Source organism: Paramormyrops kingsleyae, chromosome 7 (assembly GCF_048594095.1).
Source record: "Paramormyrops kingsleyae isolate MSU_618 chromosome 7, PKINGS_0.4, whole genome shotgun sequence".
Classification (NCBI taxonomy): Eukaryota; Metazoa; Chordata; class Actinopteri; order Osteoglossiformes; family Mormyridae; genus Paramormyrops; species Paramormyrops kingsleyae.
In genome coordinates, this window is record NC_132803.1 from 4,849,563 (window position 1) to 4,868,330 (window position 18,768).

The 18,768-nt window shown below is 43.9% G+C and overlaps 1 long non-coding RNA gene across 2 annotated transcripts in view; it reads left to right on the plus strand.

Moving 5' to 3' along the window:
- Positions 1 to 10,766, plus strand: part of LOC111860101 (uncharacterized) — a 44,858-nt gene extending 34,092 nt beyond the window's left edge. For both annotated transcript variants that reach the window (XR_002841960.2, XR_002841959.2), the window contains exons 3-4: positions 6,498 to 6,585; positions 10,434 to 10,766. This is a non-coding gene — a long non-coding RNA (uncharacterized lncRNA). The remainder of the gene's footprint in view (positions 1 to 6,497; positions 6,586 to 10,433) is intronic.
- Positions 10,767 to 18,768: the final 8,002 nt, after the last annotated feature.

Consider the following 18,768-nt stretch of genomic DNA (forward strand, 5'->3'; position numbering starts at 1 on the left):
TTGCACTCTACCAATTCAGTGGCCTTTGAAAGCACTGTGGCACATTTGAGTTGTGTGTGTTTCTTATTTATTTATGTCCTAGCTATCCATTCTGATATGCCGGCCTGTTACTGTACATTATAAATGCTTGGTAAATGGAAAAAAATGTATCCATCCATCTTTGAACCACTTATCCAATGTCCTTGTTGCAGGCCAGGCTGGAGCCCATTTCAAGCTGGACAGAGCTGGACACAAATCTGACTGGTTAAAATTCTATGGGGATGGAGGACTGTAGTTAAACTAAATTCTGGACAGATGAGTGTCAGGAAAGAAAAAAAAAAACAGCTACCACCTTATTTAAGCTTGAGACAGATTGACTAGTTGGGCAAATTGCTATGAGATGATACCAGGCCCAGAGGTGAAAAGGGAAAATCTGACCATTGGTCAGGGGCGAGGCTGTGATTAGCTCCATTGTCGGAAGCCTTTTTAGGCATCGTCGAGCCCAAAGAATACCCTTCTAATGAATCTGTCCAAGCTTAGCCGAACTTTGTGAGGAAGACAAACTAAGTTACGGTGGTCCCCCGGAGTATCACAGTGGCATAATGATATAGAACGCTTGCACATATGCCATCCCCCCTTATCGCGGAAGCGGAGACAATACTTTCCCTTCCATGTGGTCCATTTTCGATGTGCATCCAGAGCAGAGGAGAAAAGGCGCGGAGATGCACACACACGGATGCTCCTGCACGCATCCCGAGACCACCCAGCCTTTCCGCGTTTGCACTTGTCCTTGAAGCCGATCGGCTTGACTGTCTCCGTGTCACGGACAATGGCGATGTTAAAGATCGACTTTTTTAATTTTCGTGTGTTTGGTCGCAAAACAGCACCCTGGTATTTTTACAATTTTTTTTATAACAATTCCATCGCCATGGTTAGCGTACTTTGTACTGTTTGTGCGAGTTTCAGCGTTCATGTGCATGGTTGTGAGCCTGTGCTCAGTATTTGTATTTTGGTCTGGATGATGTTCACCTAAACAGACATTTCTCTCATTCTGTGGACAAGCAGACCCATAGCCTCTTTGAGCTCTGTGCTGCCCGCGGGAATGAATTTTGACATCTCAACTTTGTTTAACCCCAAAACGCATAAAAAAAAACTCGGTCCAAATTCCACCCTGGCTCTTGAACAAAGAATCGGTTTGGGTTACTCAAGGCTTTAAGGTAGATCCTCATGTGGGAGGAGTGAAGGATGAATCCACCCCCATGATGGTGGCCACAGCATCACAGGAAGAGCGTGTGTCCTTGTGTGTGTATGTATAGACTAGCGGTGGGATGGAGTTGCGTGGAATCACAGTGGCCTCTTTGCGGTTTGAAGCTAAGCGTGGTGCCTTAATATCCGCCGGAGAGCTTCCCCATCAGCCAGGCCGTGGTACCCACGCCAGCCTCCGGGCCGCCAAGCTCGCTCTGTTGCCTCACAGCAGGTGCCCACACTGTCCCACATAACAACTTTATTGTGCTAAATTGAAATTGAAAGCGACCAAAGCCTGGAAGAGATGGAGTGGGTCTGAGAGGAGCGCACTGTCAGGGTAGGAGCAAGGCCCGAGACGGCGGGATAAAGGAGCAAGGCCCGGTGGCCAAGCATATTGTTTCATTGCGAGGTGAAAGGGAACAGCAAATGCAATGTAAATTTATTAAAATGGATTCCTTCCTCTCAAAAAAGTTTTTTTTTTTTTTTTTGGCTGTTGTTTTGCCTTTCCAAGGACTTTCCCACCCCCCCTGATTTGTTTCTCGCTGTCACACAGTAATGACACGTCAACGTCATTGTGCCCCGGTCCCTTTTGCACACAGGCAGTTGGCGGTGCGGGGTGGGGGTGGAGAGGGGGGGGGGGCACAGATTAATAGCGAGCTTGAAGGGTTCTCATGGTCGCTGAAGTAAAACAGCGTTAGTCACAACAGTTCCCCCCAAATCCCCCATTCTGTCTCTCTCATTGAGCATCAGCCTTTGTGGCTAAAGCTCAAATTAATTCTAATCAGCTCTCCGTCTTTCTCTCCTGTCTTCTTTTCATGAAGCATCATGAAACCACATCCTTAAAAAAAATTAAAAAGCCATGATTGCTCGTCGCTGCCGTCTTTCCTGTCTGGGTTAACGGGCTCGTAATGGGCCCTCCTGGTTCCACCGGCCAAGGATGCGACCTGCTTCCATCACAGAAGGCGTCTGCAGAAAAAGGTGCCCAGCTGGCTCAGGTCTGCTGAACGCCTCAAGTGCTACGGGCCCTAACAATAGGGGGGGTTCTTTCTATTATAGCTCTGTGTGTTTCTCAGGAGTGACCTGCAACTGAGAAGAGGCGGGGCTGTTGAGGTTCCCTATCATGGGTGTTCGTCCATTTTCTTTGGAAGCCATGGTTCAGTTAAAAAAAAAAAAAAAGATTTACTGTATGACTCTCACTTCTCACAAGCCCAAATATATTCCTCAGCGTGCCGAGAGCCTGTGAATCCATTCATTCATCACCCATCTCCACGGGCTGTTATCTGCTTGTGCACTCCTGATTTAAATGCTGTAAAGCAGAGAACAAATTTCACCTTGTTTTTTTGTTTTGTTTTGTTATTGTTGTGTGTTTTTTTTTTCATTTCGTTTTGTGCAACGTGCAGTATTTTTGCTGGCAACCTTAGACGTCCGTGTCGCTGTTGCACGGTTTCGAATAATTGGGACAGCAAACAAAGTACATTCACCCCAAACAGATACAGCAACCAGTCATCCTCTGATTTGTATTGTGTTTGTATTTTATTTTCTATGTATAGTGTACAGAGAAAATTATGAATGACCTGTAAAAACATTTCACATGATATTTTGACTACCCAGGGGAGACAATGTGTGTCAAATTATTTACAACAACAATGAACAATTATTACATATTAATAGTACCTAATTTTAAAGATACCAAGTGAATGAATTTTGGTGCCATTCTGATTTGTAATGAGCCGCCCCTGTAAAACCAGAGACCTTTTTTTAAGCGAGGAGATTTATTCTCCTTCTTGGGAAACAAGCGACTGGGAGGAGATTGAGACATTAGCTTGGAAAATAAACAGCAATAGCACTGTGAATGTAGGATTTCTCATCAATAATAGAATAGCTGTTATGATATTTAGTGAGTCATCTGTCGACTGCTTGCTTACCCAGTTAGCGCCCCAGCCTTCATGAGCCTTGCTCCCTTGTTATTCCCATATGTTGGCATATCGGTGACATGTTTGCCACATATATTCGTCAATGTGGGGGGGTTGTTATGGTCAAGGTGCTGAGCGGCATAATGGTTCGGAGTGCCACAAATGTCGAGCGAAATCTAAGAGGAAAGAAGGGGAAAATGGGTGGGACGACAAAAAGGAGGACAGCGATATGGATGGCTGTGTTTTCTGGGGGCTACCATCCAAACACAGTATCGCCCGCATGCAACGCAGGGAATTACACAGCGAGGACAAAGACATGCTAATATTTTTGTTGCGTCTCGCAGGCTTTTTGTGTCGCTTTCACAGTTTTTTTTTGTCCCAGATATAAAAAAGGGACAGTATTCGACAGATTTGTGTGCAACCATCTGTGTTCCAAAACCCTTTGGAAACGTGAGAAACTGTAGCCTCATTAGCATGAGAATAATTGATACATCAAATTAGCTATACAATGTCTAAGGGCTATGGGCTTTGGATCTGCAGAAGACAATGCTGCCATCTTAGACAAAATATGTGTAATAAAAGGAAGATAAAAAAGAGAGATGCTACAGAGAAAATAGTTTAACCCTTTAGGTTATTCTCGGCACCCAATCGTCGATAAGGCTCCTGGTATTTAAGAATAATTAGAATCTTCCATGCGTAGTTTCACAAGTCGGTCACAAGGTTTCACCAATTACAGAGACTCGAGTTTTTTTTTATTTCGTCAAGGCTTACTTTGACTTAATGTGCAAATGTAGGGTGCTGCAGACCTGCCCCTCGTACCCCCCCCCCCCCACCCCCCACCCCAGAGTCTGACCAGGCAGATGGTTGAGCTGCCAGTTTCATGGAGAGACTTCACAGAGTCACTGGTTGTCCGATTTGCATGCAATCCTATTCCATTGTTGCTCGGAGGACATGGATTTTATACATTTGTACTCTCATCAGTGCTATTAATACAAAAGTAAATGATTTAAGTAAAAGCAGGGTGGGTATAATACCCCATATATACGGCAATGGGAGATTTGCCATGCACATTACCAGTGTTCAATGTGAACAAAGGTCAGCTCGAAAATCTCAAGGAGTTCTGGGGGGTATTCCGCTAAGCAGCATTTCCCAGTTAGCTGGATAACTTAAGCCAAATGTGGTTACTGTCCAATAGGAGAGTTGAGTGACATTCGTATTGGACAATCCTTACATTTGGCTTAAGTTATCTGGCTAATGACAAAATCTTGCTTCATGGAATACCCCCCAGCTGGAGAGTCTATCAGGATCCTAGAGCCAATCACAGGCAGTGAAGGACACAGGGCTGGGGAACACCATGGACGGCATGCCAGCCCGTCAGTGGGCTCAGACACATTCAGGTATTATGCACTATTCAGAGAGGGTATGTAGCCCGACTGCACACCACTGCAAAGGAGGAAACCAACATAACACTGGGAAAACATGCAAAATGCACACGAACAGAGTTGAAGTCAGATTCAAAGTCCCAATCCTGGAGGTGTGAGGACTGTTGTGAATTTTGCACAATTTTGAACGAAAAGTACTAAACCTCCACTACCTCTGAAATTGTAATGTATAGAAACCGAAGTGTACATATGATTATGAAAATGCTGCATTTTGTGTCTGATGGAATCTGCAGAAGTGTTTGCCTGTGACTTGACTGTGTCATGTTTAGGCAAAGGACAGCCACCTCTGGATCAGCCTCACTGAAATGTGCTTTATCTCACTTGTTTACCGATAGTGGAAGTGTCTTTGAGTATCCATGACAACACTCCAGTATACCAAGGACGTACCAAAGCTGTTCTGCCAAGGGCAACGATACACATTTTGACAGTGAACAAACACAATATTGAAAAGATGGTTTTTAAATTTTTATTCTTTGCATTTCATTCAGTAGAATTTACAAATTTAATAATGTGGACTCTTTGACAATGGCATCGAGAAAATTCACTTACATCCTTCCCTTATATGTACATAATGGTTTTGTCTTCCTGATATAAATTCTCCATTCACTGTGTGCAGTTTTTAACCACTTAAATGCCAGTCAAATAACATTTTTTAAAATTCTTAAATATTTATAAAAAAAAACATACTAAAAATGCAGGGAACTGTTTTTGTTTTCCATTGAAACACCCCTTTATATTAGATGTGGGAAGTTTCTTATTTTCCCTGCATGATACACAGTATGACACACATACAGAGTTTTATAACACACAATGCATCTCAGGAGCCAGTGTAATGAAAAAAGTAGGAAAATCTCTCCCTCCCCCTGCTCCCCGCCCCCTCCGTGTGTCATGTTTTTTGTTTTTTTTTTGCTTCTTGTCCCAGCATGCCAGCATTGGTGGTGGGGGGGTGTTTAAAAAGGAAGTGCTTTCAGTGACAATCCCAGGATTGCTTGTTTCATGGGATTGTCACACAAACAAACACACACCCACACACACATGTGAAAGAGGCTGGAGAGATATGCCGCAGGAAAGGTGTGAGGTATTTTTGATTGTAACAGGTGGAGTGTCGATACCCATGGTATACACCATGCCAGGCAATGAATTCTCTTGTGCTCAAGGCAAAACATGCAGTGTTTTTTTTTTTACATTTCCAAACAACACAAACGCCCTTGGACCGTACTTTGTGTCGCGCTGTCTGAAAATTACTCTTTATTTTTCGGTACAGGCTTGTTTGGTTTGATAGATAATGTCCACCTTTAATTTTAATATTCTGTAAATAGTGTTTTTTTGGACGGTTGGCATCCACTTCCTGGAGACAAATAAGTAACTATGCGTATAACTATGCATGTCAAATTAATTTACTTAGGCACTGGAGGTGAGGAAGAGGTCAACAGACACAATGAATTCATTCTCCAAGCTGTCCCCAAATATAGAAAAGCAGAGGCAAATGGATGGGACAGCATGACAGAAATGTCCTCAGAACAGGCTCTCGCAGATGATGTAATCCTCCCTAATTTGTACTGTTAAATAGGATGGCATTCATTCTTACTACACATGCAATCTTGCATTCATGCATGGCTTACCGCATTTTACAAACAGTAAGCATGGTAGCTGAGAGCTCATGGAAGAAAATACTATTCTTGTAGGGTAGAACAACATGAACAGCGATAAAGATGGATATCTGAATATTTTGAGCTCTACTAGATCAGCTGCTTGTATGCATTTTTTTAAAGAGAACACATGATAAGTAGGTCAATTCGTTTGCCCAAGGACAGAGAGCGGGGCAAACCCTGACCTAGCTTGTCACATGGAAGATCCCTCACCAAACACACTCTTTCTCACCCTAACACATTCTAATTTGCGTTTTTTTCCCTCCAAGGAACCAAGTGCCCCCAAGTAAAAAAGCAGATGACATCGAAATTTGAAGGAAAGAATGCAGCAACACCTGGAACTAATAGGCATTTAAGGTGAGTACAGTATTAAGGAATGTCTGATATCCCTTTGTCGTAGGTGAGCGTAGCGTTTGAAGTCCTGAGCTTGCAAGCGGAAGCCGCCCGCGCTGCATTCCACGTCAGAAGCGCGCGTCTCATCTCTGCTCTAGCAATCGCATTCAGTGTCCTCATCATCTTCATCTTCAAAAGCGGCGCTCTTTCTGGTGCACTACTTGCCACCAAAATAAAACAAATATAATGAATATTGAGGGTGTGCATGTTCAAGGACAGGGAAATCCTCATCTCTATTCATCAATATTTCTGATCATCAAAGAAGATGCAAAACAGACATCACAATCTTTATGAGCATATATTAGAAACATAAGGGTAATTCTTACCAATTTTGTTATCCAACATGGATACAGAGAGAAGGATTGCAGTAACTCATGCCAACTTCAGTTTTTGAAATGCATGAACCTTTCCTGACAACACACACACACACACACACTCCCACACAACCATATTTACATTTGCCAACCGCTGTCTTTATTACACGTTTTCCTCCATAACAAGGAAAACCCATGACACTTAAACAGGCTCTGTCTATTGCTTGAAGAGCTAATTTCTTGTTCTACAGAAAAATGTATTATTTACTCAGCTCATTGCATGACGCTCTGCAGGGGATGCTGTACAGTGAGATTTTGGAGAGCAATGCATGTGTCTTTGACCCACTATGATCCCGTTATTTGTATGGGATAGTTATGCATATTTTTACAGCCTGGTAATGGTTCAGTGGTAATTTTATGTATCTGTCTGCGTATGGATGTGTGCGGCACATCATCATTTCCATGTAGACTTTAAAAACCCGCCTGCCAAAGGCACGAGACAGCCAAGATGAGAAGGTTCCTCTTCAGGTATGCAGGGTGCATGGGTGCCTCTTGTCGGCATTCATTTTTAGAGGTATTACAATCAGTCCAGTTCACAGTGGTGCCTTTCATCTGCGATATTGCGTGCAGATGAGAGCCCATATTAATTTGGACCTGTCCATCCCTCCCAAACAGAAATGGAAGAAAAAAGCAAACATGGCCACTTAAGCGTTGCACATCAGCATTACACATCAGCGTTACACATCAGCACATTCTCAGCGACTCTTTAAGCGTTTTCAGCACTTCGTGATGAATGACTGGCTAGCCAGAAGTATTGTTGGGGAAGTTACTCACAAAATTAATCCATTAAAGACAATTAAAGACCAGGTTTTTCTTTTAACCAACCAGTATAAAGACTCACGGTCACAGAATACTCAACTGGTTGGATTAGTACTTTCTGGACCTGACCTTTCCACCTCTGTCTGTAACGGATTACTTTTGTGATTAACGTTCCCAGCACTGATCAGCAGTATGAAATTTGTTACCTCAGTTGGGTGTCTCTTAATGCTCAGCGTTAGCAAGTACGTGGAGACAGTTTCCTGCTTTTTGCCAGTGCAAAGGTTATTCTTGCTGAAGCTGCCTGAGACGACTGCTTATACTCACAGAGGTTACAGCAGATTACTTTCATTACTCATCCGTTTAACTGGCACCTGAGAGACTCCATAATCATCTTAGTTAGCCACAGGATAAACAAAGTTTATAATGAATCTCATTGCATGATTCCTAAAATACCTGTCAAAACATCGTGGGTTGCAAAAATAATATGATACTGAGAAACAGAATGATTTTAATAGATTGATTGACAACATGTCCATTCTATTATCTCACCTGGCCTGTTAGTTCAGTCTGTTTCATAAACATTCTCAAAATGGACTGAATGAAACTCAAATACAGAGGTGAAATGTGGCTCAGCGGGTAAAACCTCTGTGCTGGTGATCAGGTGGTTGCTGGTTCCAGTCCAGCCTTACACGAACAGTCACATGTCCATGGGCCCTTGAGTAAGGGTGCCCCCCAGGCTTGCTCTCACCAGTAAGGAGAGCAAGATGGGGCAAAGAGAATTTCCCCACAGACATTCATAAGGTTTTGCTACTGCTGCAGATGGCAGCCATATGAATTGGGCTTCACCCATTATGTGTAGTGCTTGCTGGTCATTTTGACAGAAGGAAGTAGATGACAGTGACTTCTGCTACCAAGTTAGTAGTATAGATTTCCGTAGGTGCTTATCCAATTACAGGTGTAGGACGGCTCAAAAGTTGTAGACGGGCTGTGGCATCCCTGCTAGGGATTTAAAATGCCATTTTTCAAAGGTGCCATCAATTATAATCACATTTGTGAAAAGAGAGTGACGCTTTGCTGTACTGAATTAGCCCTTAACATTCACTTTGGCCACATCACTCCCACACTATTTTCTACTGTCAGCGGGAAGCACCATTCAGCAAATGGACATCAGTGCTCTGGAGCCCAGAGGCTGCTGCCAAAGTTGTGAATTGTTTCTTGTTTCAAGTGACAGGAAATTGATTTTAATGGACATGTGGTGGACACATCAGTGTTGCCATAGCAATGTAAGTCAATGGGAAGTCCCCGGAAAGAAATGACATTTGAAAATAAAACACATGAATCATTATGCACCAAGATAAATCTCTTGCCTAGATTCTTGCACTGAATTAATAAGCTATCATGTACACATCTTGATAGAAATCCATCCATCCATTATCTATACTGCTTAATCCATCTGGGTCGTGGGGAAGCTGGAGCCAATCCCAGCATCTTCGGGCGAGAGGCAGGGTACTCCCTGGGCAGGTCGCCAGTCCACCACAGGGCCTCTTGATAGAAATTTATTGCTGCAATACAATACATTTTTGGACACACTGGTGAATATAAAGAAACAATGACTGTAAGTAAAGGAGTAGCTATCTCCAAAAGTAACATGTTACTAGGAGCATCTTTAGTTTGATACATACATTTTCTGTTATGTGTAAACAGAATCCTCGTGTACTCTTTATTACCAATAGCTGGAGAGCATGGTCAGAACTGTCTGTAAGAATCTATGAACACATTCATAACACATTATAATGCCTTCATACAGCATTAAAAACATGGATATAAAAATGATAACCATGTTTATTATGCATTATGACTGGCTTACGAAGCTCTCATTTATAATGTACTATAGATAACTGCATAATGCAGTACAAAGCATCCTTAATTCTTATAATGATTTATACTGACCATTATAATGCATTAAGAAGGTTTCTGTAGTGCATTACAGATGAGTACTTCACAGGAGCTTACGAAGTGTTATAATCAACACTATAATGCCTTATAACTGTCTATAGAGGATGCTATAATACTTAATCAATTCTTTTACCGATTATTATAATGCATTATGAAGGTATCTATAATGCATTATAGATGAGATCTTCAAGATAAGCATTACCAAACTTTGTTGTTTAAGCTGATAAAAAAATTCCCATCTTGCAGCCCATGCAAAAAATGTACTTGCACAAATAGTTTCAAATATATCTTCTGCCATGAATCAAGGTGGTCAGGAATGATCTCATATGGTCATGATTCCTATATAATATAATTGTGATATAAAGTTTCTACAAAATAGTACCTGAACATACACAGATGTTTTACAAAATAGTTTTAAAGTGAGAAACAGAAACAGTTTTGCTAACCTGTATAGAACTCATTCTTTTCTTGAATAATTGGCTAATTAGTAATCATGGGTCATCATGAACATTGAAAAGGTGAAATGTTCCTTTCAGTGTAATTCAGTTTTTGAAGATGGTCCACATAGAGCTGAGCTGTATCTATAGATAAGTGTGATTGTGATGTTTAGGCGTCGGTTGAAATAAACGTGATTCAGGTGCGTGGATCAGAGGAGCACGCAGAGGACATTGTGTTCTGCCCCCAGTCTGCTCTGTCCTCAGCCATCCATTCTCCTTATTTCAGGTGGAGGTCTCCTGCAGGTGACACAACGGCAGACATGACTCTGACAGCAGCGAATCAGATGGGCACTGAATGTGATGCTGGATTCCTGCAGAGACCAAGACATTTACATTCTACTGGGCCTCGTGTCACTGAATGCTGTGAAATATAAAACATACTTTTGTATAGACTGCATAATTATTTCAGTATGAGCTTCTGTAAATATATTCTGGATATATAGAGAATATTGAAACATATATATAGCATATAAACTGTATATTTTATGTATATATTCAGTATATGTCTATTTGTATATGTATAACAAGTTAACTCTAATAAACTATTTTATTGAATGAACAGTATTGGTCCAAAAAACACTGACTTCATAAAAATGTACATCTTAAATTATTTTTTTAAAGCTTTTTTAATCTACATGGGGAGGCGGGGGGGGGGGGGCTGGGTAGGCCTTTCCAAGGATGACAGACTCTTCTATTTTTACTTAAGCCTCAGTTCTGAGTCACACCTGCAAAAGTCATGTATTGCACACATCTCTGCCCCATCTTAGCGACATGCTAACTGCATATAGCGTTCCGGGGCTTTAATTAGCAAGTTCGAGTAACTCAACTATTGTTACTGGTCAAGTATGAAACTGGAATCACGACAGTCTGCATTTCATCTGGTTTAGAATACTGACTACGCAACGCTACAAACACAAACATAAATTCACAAACATAAAATGTGGAATGATAATAGGTGGTCAAAGATATTGACGTCATGGTTAAAACCATGTAGATGGGAGACCGTAGTGGGTGACACTGTCCAGCGCAGGACGGGGAGGGTCTTGCAGTGCTCTTTGCCTGAGTGGCGAGGCTCGCATTCTCTGGGCCTTGCCATTTATCACATGCTTCAGTCTTATCGCCCTGCTTTCATTCATTCCTACTTTATTCCTCTAAAGGAAACTCCAGCCCCCCCCTTCTTCACCCTATCTGATCACCTGAGCCCCTCCCTTCAGGTAGGGCGCTCCTCACGTGTCCTATAGGAGGTCCTCCCCCACGCCAGCCCCGCCCCAAACCTCGCTCCATCTCGTAGGGGCGTCCCATCAATCGGCTCGTCCCGCATACGGTAACCGGGACGACGGGGATGAGAGGCCCACCATCTCACACGCGCCGTGTCGCCCGCTGTCACGTCGCATCAGCTTATCTGCCGCAGCCGGAATCTCCTGCAGACTGGGGGCTTCGTGCGATCGCCTTCTCCATGGGGGGGGGCTGGGATCGTTTCCATGACTGCAGAGCGTGACAGGTGAGCCGCTGATGAGTGTGTACCTGTCCACAGTGATTTCTCTCACCTTTTTTTTTTGGCTTACATAACCATCACCGCTGCAGGTGTACAAACCAAGGCCAAAGATGCATTTAAAAAAAAAAATGTTTACTACATGCTTGTATTCCACTGCTTCCTTGGAGCATTTACAGGCCAGGAGTTCTATTAGATGTTTAATAGGTTGCAAGACTATATTGGCTGTCCTATTTTATGGGAGAAGATCTGTATTTAATATCTATTATATGCTTTTATTATGATTTGTAATAAAATGTTAAAAAAGCATCTTAATAATTAACAAGAATTAGCCATCATTATCGTTGATAGTATACAGACTATGTATATCTATCATTCCATTTATCAACCACTTATCCATATATAGGGTCCCAGAAAACCTGTAGTGTATCCTCAGTCTGTAACAGCACACACATGCTCACACTATGGGAAGATGCTAATTCACCTAACAGCGTTTTTTGTACTGTAGGAGGAAGTCATAGCACTCAGAAAAAATCCACACATTACAGTGTCCACGTTTTTGCTCCCTCCGAGCCCCCTGCCAGACAGTCCACGTTTTTGCTCCCTCCCAGCTCCCTGCCAGACAGTCCACGTTTTTGCTCCCTCCCAGCTCCCTGCCAGACAGTCCACGTTTTTGCTCCCTCCGAGCTCCCTGCCAGACAGTCCACGTTTTTGCTCCCTCCCAGCTCCCTGCCAGACAGTCCACGTTTTTGCTCCCTCCCAGCTCCCTGCCAGACAGTCCACGTTTTTGCTCCCTCCCAGCTCCCTGCCAGACAGTCAAGGTTTTTGCTCCCTCCCAGCGCCCTGCCAGACAGTCCAGGTTTTTGCTCCCTCCGAGCTCCCTGCCAGACAGTCCAGGTTTTTGCTCCCTCCCAGCTCCCTGCCAGACAGTCCAGGTTTTTGCCGGGAGCTAGGAGGGACTGGCTTGAGAAACACTCACTGTGCCACCCTACTGACCATGTATAATGAACTATATAACTACATTTTAATATTAATATGCATTTTCATGTTTAATATGTTGAGCTATATTTGGCTCTAGTTAAACATTTTGTATATAGAATAATATTATGGATAAGAACAAGCCATTTAGCAAATTTTGAGGAATTAATTTAAGTTCATATGAAATGCAACCTGAGTGAAATTGATCGCTGCCATTAACGTTTTTACCAAACAGATATTTTTAATTGATTTTTTTTGTTTTTATAGTCGCCATTTCTCTAAACACATGCTGTTTGTCTTATTTTATTGGGAAAGACTGAGTGTGAAACATTTTATTCTTTGCATGGGGGGGGGGGGGGGTCACATCACAGTTATGAAATTTGAAATCTTGTAACATGAAAAATGGAATTCAGTGTATGTATCAATGTGAATTTCTACTGATATTTGTAACTGATTGGCAACAAAATAGATTTTTCCAAAATAATTAAGCTACATCATGTCCAAGTGTGTCTTTAAACAACCGCCAGTTTCTTCCTTCATCATTTAACCATTAATCCATATACCTATATGGTCATTAATGGTGCACTTTATGTCTGAAATGTTTATGTTCTCTTTGAATTTATTGAATGTTAGCATTTTTCACGCAATGAAATTGCAGCAGATAATTATGCTCAACTAAAATGTCCTATTCTCAATAACCATGAATAACAGTATATTTTTGCTTAAATAGTACTTCAATAAAGCATCAGTGCAGTGTATGTGGAGTGGAACCAAGGAAATGGAGGACAAAGGCATTTTTTTGGGAGACAACTTGGATGGGATCCTAGGCCGTCACAGGGCACAGTGTGGGAGATACTCAGATTGGATGTTAGGCCGTCACAGGGCACATGGTGGGAGATACTCAGATTGGATGTTAGGCCGTCACAGGGCACAAGGTGGGAGATACTCAGATTGGATGTTAGGCCGTCACAGGGCACAAGATGGGAGATACTCAGAGTGGATGTTAGGCCGTCACAGGGCACAAGGTGGGAGATACTCAGAGTGGATGTTAGGCCGTCACAGGGCACAAGGTGGGAGATACTCAGAGTGGATGTTAGGCCGTCACAGGGCACAAGGTGGGAGATACTCAGAGTGGATGTTAGGCCGTCACAAGGCACAAGGTGGGAGGTACTCGGATTGGATGTTAGGCCGTCACAGGGCACAAGGTGGGAGGTACTCAGAGTGGATGTTAGGCCGTCACAGGACACAAGGTGGGAGGTACTCGGATTGGATGTTAGGCCGTCACAGGGCACAGTGTTGGAGATACTCAGAGTGGATGTTAGGCCGTCACAGGGCACAAGGTGGGAGGTACTCAGAGTGGATGTTAGGCCGTCACAGGGCACAAGGTGGGAGGTACTCAGAGTGGATGTTAGGCCGTCACAGGGCACAAGGTGGGAGGTACTCAGATTGGATGTTAGGCCGTCACAGGGCACAAGGTGGGAGGTACTCAGATTGGATGTTAGGCCGTCAAAGGGCACAAGGTGGGAGGTACTCAGATTGGATGTTAGGCCGTCACAGGGCACAAGGTGGGAGATACTCAGAGTGGATGTTAGTCCGTCACAGGGCACAAGGTGGAAGATACTCAGATTGGATGTTAGGCCGTCACAGGGCACAAGGTGGGAGATACTCAGATTGGATCCTAGGCCGTCACAGGGCACAAGGTGGGAGATACTCAGATTGGATGTTAGGCCGTCACAGGGCACAAGGTGGGAGATACTCAGATTGGATGTTAGGCCGTCACAGGGCACAAGGTGGGAGATACTCAGATTGGATGTTAGGCCGTCACAGGGCTCAAGGTGAGAGGTACTCAGATTGGATGTTAGGCCGTCACAGGGCACAAGGTGGGAGGTACTCAGATTGGATGTTAGGCCGTCACAGGGCACAAGGTGGGAGGTACTCAGAGTGGATGTTAGGCCGTCACAGGGCACAAGGTGGGAGGTACTCAGATTGGATGTTAGGCCGTCACAGGGCACAAGGTGGGAGGTACTCAGATTGGATGTTAGGCCGTCACAGGGCACAAGGTGGGAGGTACTCAGATTGGATCCTAGGCCGTCACAGGGCACAAGGTGGGAGATACTCAGATTGGATGTTAGGCTGTCCCAGGGCACAAGGTGGGAGGTACTCAGAGTGGATGTTAGGCCGTCACAGGGCACAAGGTGGGAGGTACTCAGAGTGGATGTTAGGCCGTCACAGGGCACAAGGTGGGAGGTACTCAGAGTGGATGTTAGGCCGTCACAGGGCACAAGGTGGAAGATACTCAGATTGGATGTTAGGCCGTCACAGGGCACAAGGTGGGAGATACTCAGATTGGATCCTAGGCCGTCACAGGGCACAAGGTGGGAGATACTCAGATTGGATGTTAGGCCGTCACAGGGCACAAGGTGGGAGATACTCAGATTGGATGTTAGGCCGTCACAGGGCACAAGGTGGGAGATACTCAGATTGGATGTTAGGCCGTCACAGGGCTCAAGGTGAGAGGTACTCAGATTGGATGTTAGGCCGTCACAGGGCACAAGGTGGGAGGTACTCAGATTGGATGTTAGGCCGTCACAGGGCACAAGGTGGGAGGTACTCAGAGTGGATGTTAGGCCGTCACAGGGCACAAGGTGGGAGGTACTCAGATTGGATGTTAGGCCGTCACAGGGCACAAGGTGGGAGGTACTCAGATTGGATGTTAGGCCGTCACAGGGCACAAGGTGGGAGGTACTCAGATTGGATCCTAGGCCGTCACAGGGCACAAGGTGGGAGATACTCAGATTGGATGTTAGGCCGTCCCAGGGCACAAGGTGGGAGGTACTCAGAGTGGATGTTAGGCCGTCACAGGGCACAAGGTGGGAGGTACTCAGAGTGGATGTTAGGCCGTCACAGGGCACAAGGTGGGAGGTACTCAGAGTGGATGTTAGGCCGTCACAGGGCACAAGGTGGGAGGTACTCAGATTGGATGTTAGGCCGTCACAGGGCACAAGGTGGGAGGTACTCAGAGTGGATGTTAGGCCGTCACAGGGCACAAGGTGGGAGGTACTCAGAGTGGATGTTAGGCCGTCACAGGGCATAAGGTGGGAGATACTCAGATGCCGGGAGAACATGCAAAATACGTACACTGGGATATGGGAGTGGAAATCAGATCCCCAACACTGAAGGCATTTTAAAAAAAATTATGTAATCATTAGGGCTGTCAAAATGAATGGGTTAACGCGGATTAATCCATCATCATGATTAATCTGATTAAAAAAATTTACGCAATTAACCCATCTGCAGCGTAGAATGAATCAAAATCCCTGAAATGTCTCTGTCAACCCATTTCGGGCAGTTTTGGTGCCTTCCATTTGCCCTCGGAACTCGTATTTTGAAGCCAGAAGTGACGACATGCGCGCTTCCGTTTCTTGGAGATCTGAGAAATTCGGAGCAGCACAGAGGATCCCGATTCACGAGTTCAGAATCCAAGATGGCTGCACCTTTTATCAACAGAAGGGAAAGTTGTAGTTTTATACTGTTTAAGCACTGCTTCTCATTTGTGGCTCATTAAATCGGTCGCGCACACTATACCGTCCACCTTATCTGTGGACGTGTTGCTATGTTTTGTACGTAAAGCACCGCGTGTAATCTGTTATTAACTGATATTGCTAACAATGGCAATTAACTGGGCTAGAATTGGATTTCATGATTAGTCGGATTATTTGTCGGATTTATGGTAGTTCGGGCTAATTGTAAGTGAACAAAGATAAAGGCCATTTAAACTGAGGTCCCTTAAATCCGACAAGTTGTCCGGCTAAGCAAAAAATCTTGCTTTTTGATATGGGTCCATGGTATTGCACTTCTGTGGCAGATGGAATGCATCCGACTCGTGTTCAAGATGTTCAATAAATATGTTAAGTGCATATATATTCCCTTTTTTATTGAGTCTGTTTGCTCATGCAAAATGAAATGTGATTAATATAGATTAAAAATAAAAGATATTTAATAGTGATTAATCGAAATTAATCCACAGCAACCCTATGATTAATCTGATTAAAAATTTTAATCGTTTGACAGCACTAGTAATCATTAATCCTTAATGCAGTATTCAATAATAAGCAAACCCAATGCACAGGTATCAATAAAAACTAATCACCACAGTATTGCTAGGGGTTTAAACCTAGTTTAAATGTGGCATGTGCTCATTTGATTATGGATCATTGTGCATTAAATACAAAGTAATAAGCTTTTATTTCATTAACATTCAAAAATGTGGGGCCATACATCGAAGCAACAAATTCTCCTCACAGCTTACTTAACAGTCTAGGTGTCTCTCGCCATGCTCGGTAATGCTTTGCACAAGTCAGCATGAAACTGGACTTCCAGACCTCTAATACCATACATTTCCGCACTAGAAAGAAAATCAAACTGTTTTTCATGACAGGGAGCAGATCCACTGGATGGGGGGACTGGAGGATGGAATGGGGCCATTTTACTTGCACCCTCGGAGTAGTAGGTGAGGGTGGAGCCCCCGAGGGCCGGGTCCCTATCCCAGAGACCCCCTCGGTCCCACCCATCCCCACGCCAGGCCACGAAGGTCATCCAAACAACCCACAGAACATGTTTGTTTTTGCCTCTGGCTTCCCTGAGTAAATCATAAAAGCAGGAGAGCCCATTGCTTTCAGACACACTCTCTTTCTAACACCCAGAGAACTCCCCTTCCCCTCTAAGTACATTTTTTCACAGGTGAGTAGAGCGGGTGTGTCCCTGAGACCCAACCACCCCCACAAAACATCCTGCAGACCACAAGCGACATCCTCTGATTCCCACATACTGATCGCCAGTCCACATCCACACGTGAATCAATCCACCGACTAAGCTCTAAACAAACATCTTTTAACACAAATATATATATGATTGTCACCCAGTGCAGGGCAGGGCAGAACTCCTCCTTACCGTGAACTAACATATTCCCCCCCTTTTATTCCCTCCAATCTCTCTAGTGGGGAAGTGAACATGGTGTGAGATTCTCCACGGCCAGCTAAGGAGAAATCACAGCATTACAAAGCGTCCAGTCTGCCAGGCCTATCAGGGCAGACACACTCCGCTCTGGTTCTGGTTCCACGGAGTGACAAACAGGGCCAATAAAGAGCGGACGTCAGGTTCTGCAGCCTAAGAAGCAGCCCCCGCACTGCAGATGCCCCCTAGACCGAGGAACATGTGCGGCATGCAACTCGGGTCTGAGGAACACAAAACTTCAGTCACTTCCCAAATAGAAATTCCTTTCGAGTCTGTTAGACTTTATCGGTCCGTAAAAACTACTTTCAACTGGAAAGCGCTACTACATCACCGGAGGGTATACTGGTACTGATAGTGGTACAGGGTCTAACCAGTATTTAAGTTCAACTGAAAATTGTATTAGAATTTGACTTGAAATTTCTCATGGAATTCTAGCTTAGAGGTTAAATATTTAGGTCTTGATGCTGCTTTTTTGTCGAGACACATTGCTTCATTTTAGACTCCGCTGATTTGCTTCCTTTGGTCTGCTGCTTCAGAATGTGATGGATTCAGAGATCCTCTGGCGACTTAACACAGTTAGCAAAGAGACCGTGTGTTAAGTCGCACCAAAGGCATGAGAAGCCTATTCCCCAGGACCCTTATCACACATGACCTCCTGCTGGACCTGCCGAAACTTCGCTTGAACAGGCCTTTATAAACATCTTATCTATATTTAGCGTGCATTCTATCTCCGATGTTTCCTATCCATGTGCAGGATATTTGAAGGGTCTGTCCCTCTCACATGCACAACCATAGATCTGCTATTTGTTGCAAAAGTATACATTCCCCTTGGAAGTGGCTGGTTCCTGTGTAGCCCAATAAGGTGACTGACTTTTTAAGATGCGTGCTTTAAAGTAAAGCGAATGTGGACAGGGTGACCTGCTTAAGTGTTAATGTTTAAAGAGACTGAAGAAGTAATGGTCTAGGAAATATAATGTTATATTATGGTAAGTTCCATTTAAAGAAATGCACAAACTTAAGTGACTAACAAACAAAGAGCTAGAGCCATAGCATATCATTTTCAAGTTTATTTGTCACA